This window comes from Cariama cristata, unplaced genomic scaffold (assembly GCF_000690535.1).
Source record: "Cariama cristata isolate BGI_N322 unplaced genomic scaffold, ASM69053v1 scaffold35688, whole genome shotgun sequence".
Classification (NCBI taxonomy): Eukaryota; Metazoa; Chordata; class Aves; order Cariamiformes; family Cariamidae; genus Cariama; species Cariama cristata.
This window is the reverse complement of record NW_009630064.1, coordinates 22,287-28,332: the sequence shown is the minus strand read 5'-3', so window position 1 is coordinate 28,332 and position 6,046 is coordinate 22,287.

Below are 6,046 nucleotides of genomic sequence, written 5' to 3'. Positions count from 1 at the left end.
CTATTTATATCACTGCAGTCAAGCGACCCTGCAGAATAAATATTAACACTCTCTTCTTTCCATGCTGATGAGATTCTTAAATAATTTAGTGTTGCCTTTCTGAGCCAGGTCCTGCAGCCTTGATGCAGTCACAGCCTCTTTTGCCTTCCGTGGGAGTTTTGTCTGAACCAAAACTGGAGTCTTGGACTCGGTTTGGTGAAAGTACCCAACATCCTCATATCAAATCCATCGCTCAAAAGCTTCCTGCACATCACTGGGATAGCTGTATATACACATAATTAGGAAAACATTTTTCCTTTAAGAATTACCTTTTTTTTGTGCCTGTCTGATGATGTTAAATAGTGATATTAAAAAAAATATATGTATTTGTTAAGATGTGGAGAAAGTGAGCTAAGGAAGAGAACACTTTTAGCATCTTTAATTATATTTATAGATTTCTAAGATCTGGCATTTACTAGCTCTCCTTATTACACTATGGACCAAATTCTCAGATGAGATCAACTTCTTTGCCAGTCATTTGGTGGTAGCTGGTTCTGAAACATTAGTAGAGTGTATTTGCTTTCAAAAATAATGGAACATATACTGCTCACTACTTACCTGCCTTTTCCTTAAGCAGTTATCGAACACCTGCTGGTAAAGTACTGATGAGTGATGTATTTTTTTTTCTCAGAAAACATACTTTGAATTGTTTTGCTAAAATATGATGTCTTCTCCATTGTTATGTGCTGTCGCCACTGTCATCATCCAGTGAACTCATTCACTGAAGCGCCTACAAGAACGGTGGAAAGACCATTACCTAGTTCTGAATATTTTCCACATGAGCTGAATAGTTGAATAAGAGTAACATTCACTGGTGAAAGGCAACGCAGACTCTCTTAAAAGGAACAATGGGGTTTTTTTCATGCCCACCTTTCTTTTCTTTCTTTCTATGCTTTGGCCTTCACTAACCTTGGCTACTACTCTTTCATTGAACTCTTTCAGCATATATATTTCTTTTGCATTATATTTTATCCAGTCTTACAGCTACCCAAGTGACAGCCAATTACCTGTGTATCTGACCAACACCGCAAAGGCACTTTTGATATTAGATCATCGGGGTTTTTTTCTTCTTTGACGGTTACTTGTCAGAAAGCTAGCAGTTTCTCTTTTGCTCCATGAAACTGAACTTACTATAAACATGAATGATTTACTCAGAACCTTCCTTGAAATTCAATAACCTTCATGCCACATAATCTTATAAATGTATTTAGTGAGCTGTTATGAGGGATTACCATCTTAAAATCACCCAAAAGCTAGTATTTCACCTAGACAAGTGAATTCAGATCATTAAAAATCTAATGGGAATTTCCTCTGTGGTCAGATGATTACTTTAACTGTCAATGAAGGTATAAAGAAGTGATTTAAGTCAAATTTTAACATTTCATTGTGACACAGACTACAGTCGTCTTTGGTTATGAAGCCTCTATTGAAGGGTGGTAAGTCACGGGTAAGGAGGCTGTAACCTTTACCTGAGGGACAGTAACTTCCTACATAGCATCCTTCAGCCAGGAGCGATCGTCTGACACCACCCTTCTGCTTCAGATTGAAATGTTCTCCTCTCCTTTACAAACCTGGCATTTCTCACATGTTAAATCTTACATTTCTTCTTACTGAAGTCAAGCCTGTCAGTAAAATTCTGAAATTACAGCAAGGGTTGAAATTTTGTAAAAGAGATGTTTTATGCTTTATCAGTCAGTCTTTGAGGTAACTGTTTGTTGGGTTTTTTAACCACCTTCTTGCTTCACCTGTTAGTTTTCTGTTAGAAATTCTGGATTTTAGCACTTGGTAAGTCGGTCTTTTACTCTTCAGTGCTGGGGTTTTATCCAGACTACTTTGGTAGCTTTTGGATGTCTGTTTCCGTTAAATTAGAAAGTGCGTATTCTCCAAAATAATGTAAAAGTATGATGTCAACATTGTGCATTTGTCCCAAGGTTTTACAAAAATGTTTTCTCAGTGGAACGTCTGTCAAGAAAAAGGAAATACACACCTAAGAGCGCTGGAATGTGAAGACAGGATTTAAGTCAAATGTGGCTAGTGCTCAAAATGACCTTGATTCAAGGGCTTCTCTATTCCAGCCGAGTACCCAGGTTACAAGGTAGTGTAAGCAGCTTCCACTGCTCCTCTCCTGCCTTGGCATTGCCCTCTTCCTTGGGCTGAGGTGTAGCTTTTTGGGGGTGCACAGCAATCTGGGCAAAAAAGAAGGAAGGAAGGAGAGAAGGAAAGAAGGAAGGAGGGAGAGAGGATTGGATGGGATGGGATGGGATGGATGGACTGGGATGGAAGGATGGGTTGGGATGGAAGGATAGGGTGGGAGGGAAAGGTCGCTGCACTGCTGAGCTCAGCAAAGGTGTCCTGGGGCTTCAGAACAGAGGGCACTTAGAGCTCCAGGTGGAGTTTCCTGGAGGAGACTTGGGAACCAGTTCAGTTTTTAGCAGTTGCATCTGCCAAACTGGACCGAACTGTCTGTAATTCAGTGTGGCATTTTGGAAACTGGTCGTAATGGTAAAAGGAGCAACAGTCCTCAGAGATTCCTCGTGTCCGGGAAGCTCTTTCTGAAGCCACAGGTTAAATTTATGGCTGTAAGATGAAGCAGAGAGTTTCAGAGAAAACATCTTTATCCTTAGGAGCAGTAGATAACATGGATGATGAGCTATGCCCTGGCACTTCTCCTCTGATAATTATTAGCAGCGTCAGCCAATTCTGAGTCTTACATGCATAATTCAAATATTTCAGATAATTCCTGACTTGAACTTAGAATACGAATGCTCTGGACTAGAATTTTTGGATTCACTATTGTTTGTATACTGTTTTCATTTTAAAGGCTGGGGAAACAGTGTCCATTTGGGAAGTCATACTAATTTGTGTCTTTTTTTCCTAGTTTTTAGTTTGTCTTTATTTCAAAAAAGATTTCAAAACTAGATAGTTTTACAGTTCTGCAGTTATTAAGGATTTAATTTGCTGTTAGATTTCCTGAATACAGGTTTGTTAGATATAGAATGGATACTTTTCTGACTATTGTCATTGCTACGGATTGTCTTACATGACATACTGAAGCAGTTTTTAATATCAAATGCAAAGTAGACGATACTTTCCAAATTTTGTAAACTCAGTAATTTGCACAGTATCAAATTTGCAGATATTTCTATATATCATTAACATTTTATTTTTATATTAAGCAATTTTATGGTTTTTTATTTATATCAAGCCACTTTTAGGTCTTTTCTTATCTAAAATGATCAGTTACATATGAAACCTCTTTTTCTCGATCCAGTGACTCTTTCTGTTATGGATGTAAATCTATTTATTCATCTCAGACTAATGTGTCATTTATGAAAGCTTTTCCATTAAAATATAAAACTGACTGTTATCCATGAGGTTTCTGACAGAAGAGAAAATTGAGTTTTTACACTCATTTCGAAAAGTTGAGTTTGTAACTCTGCTGCGATGCCTCATCACTCAGACAGCTCCTGATAGGTATTTCAAAGTATAATAGGACCTGAGTATTTAGAGGAGGGGTTTACTCCATAGAGGACATTTGTTGAAGTCTGCTCTCAAAAATGGGTTTTGATCTCTCTATTGACTAGAACCATCTTGGTGATTCCTTTCTGTAGACCCTATGCAGCATTGCTGATTGCTCTCTCACCTTTTATTCTGTTACTCCTTCACCATAAGCAGCATATGGGGCATTAAGGCTACAGCTGCCCTATTTCTTCTGTTCAGTGGTGCACGTCTGGTTGATCCATCTAGGTGGAGAAGCTCAAAATTCAAACAGATCAGCTCACCTGAACTTTTTGTTGCTCTTAACACAGAAGGGCTTGGCCATAGCCAGAAGAGAAGGTTCAGCCTGTGTGACCTTCATGCAGCCCAGTCTTGCAGCCTAGTACCTTCCCCTTGCACTCTGCAGAAAGGGAGACATGGGGAATGTTTGATAGACTTAGTGAAACAAAGGGGTAAAAGAACAAGACAAATGTGGCCCATCTTCATTAAGTGATCTGATACGGTCCCACTAGAGCATTTTACTGCTAGTCTTAGTCTCCTGAGCTGTGCGCTTCACGTTACAAGATTGTTGGTGCTGATGATGAATAAATAACTAAGCGCTCCCTTGGCAGCAATAATAAGAAATATTATGTCTCCTTTTCCAAGTGTTGTTATGATAAGAAAATGTTATTTGCTATTCAACTTTGATAGGTTTTTATAAGTTCTCATGAAAATTTTTTATAAAACTGGACATAGGTTTCACTAAAAACAGACCCCCAGTATTTAATTTGCCAAAATTGAAACCCTCCTCTTTGCAAGAAAGGTTTGGGTTTTCATTGCCTTTTTATTTTAATCATTAAAAAGCAGTGTCATACAACAATTTATGACGAACACTCTCAAACTTTGTTGTCTTAGTTACCACGAGCAGTGGAGGTGCCAACCTCTCCCAGTATGTGCTTGTTAGGAAAGTGATACGAGAGTAAACCCCAGAGGAGCTCAGTCACATCGAGCATAGCCCATTTCTCCAGCCTCGAGCTCCTCTGCCCTACTAAGCTGATATCTGTCTTCTAACAATGGGAGAAGTTGAGACAACTAATTTTGGGAACCTCTGCCTTGCGTTCAGGGTTCCGGTTTTTTGGCTGTTTTCAGAAGAATCTGAAAATGGTGATGAAAGCAGAACTTCTCCTGGGGAAATTTCTCCTTGAGAAAAACAACCTCTTTATCATCAAAATATTTTTGGTGAAACATTTCAAAGTACTCCAGTGCACGTAACTCCAAGTGAAACTATCTGTCACAGTGTCTTCTCCTTTCCGACCGCGGCATGTGGCATGGCGTAGTCTGGTGGCCACGGGTGGCTACTGAGGTTTTGGATCTGTGCAAACGCAGATGGTACTGGCTCTTCATATCTGTGTGAAAACAGCCTGTAACTGTGCACAGCTCCCCGTGTCCCTCCCTTTATTCTGACGTTTTCTGTGCAGTGAATTACCTGAATCACAGGCTGGGTTAGGGACTGCTTTTGTTCTTTTGCACAGAGCTAAAAAGTCTGTGGCCTTCACCTCTGCTTGGGGACGCTGGTGGGTGAAACGCTAGACATAAGAACAGCAGCACTTAGGTGCTTTCTCTATTCACTGCATATTGCTCATGATATAAAGAAAACAGAACTTAGTATGTTTTCTCTGCCATTATCACGAATTATTAGGTTTTTAACTTCTATCTGCGCTGTCTGCAAGAAGGTTTTATAATTTAGAAGAGAGCAGCAATTTGAGCAGGATAGACATGCCTCCTACCTCTTTCTTTTCTTTAGATTTTTTTCCCTCACTAATGTATTCTGTGGGCTTCGGGGATGAGACGAATTACTCTGTGGTGGTGACAAGACCAAAATAAATGAGACTTGGTTACACAGGGAAGTCTCACTGCCTAGCCCGATGGTGAAAGCGCTTGTCAGTGGGGAAGGAACGGTGCCGTATGTTTGGTGTCCTGTGCTCAGGACTCCTTCGGTGGTTTACATGCCATCACTTGTGTATAAAAATAAAGAAAGAGCCCTGCAGGCAAGAAATACAAGCAACTCTCGCAATCCCGGATAAGTGCCATAGGCAGTAGGCTGTAGACTCATGTTTCTGCTTGTGCTCTTTTTCACTCATTAAATACAAATTCTTATTTTTGGCCGGTGACACAGCTTCAAGGAGCAGCTTTCCCCCTTGGTGTCCTAATGGATAGGAGGTGGGAGGAGAGGAGTGGATATCTTGGTAGACAACAGGAGAAGAAATTGAACCTTATTTGTCTATGTTTGTCACGGGTGCCTTTACCACAGTAATCCATAAAAAGACTATTTTTTATACGTGTATGTCTATCTATGGTGCATATATGCATTTGTACAATCGTCTTTGGAAAGATACTTGTGGCCACTGTGCTATTTTGTGGGAGCCCAGCCCTGCTAGATGTGCTCAGAGCTTGCTTGGCAGGTATCAGGGAGGTACACGTGAAGGCAAGCTTGGTACCTGAGCCAGGGTAGGCAGGAGCGGAGTACCGA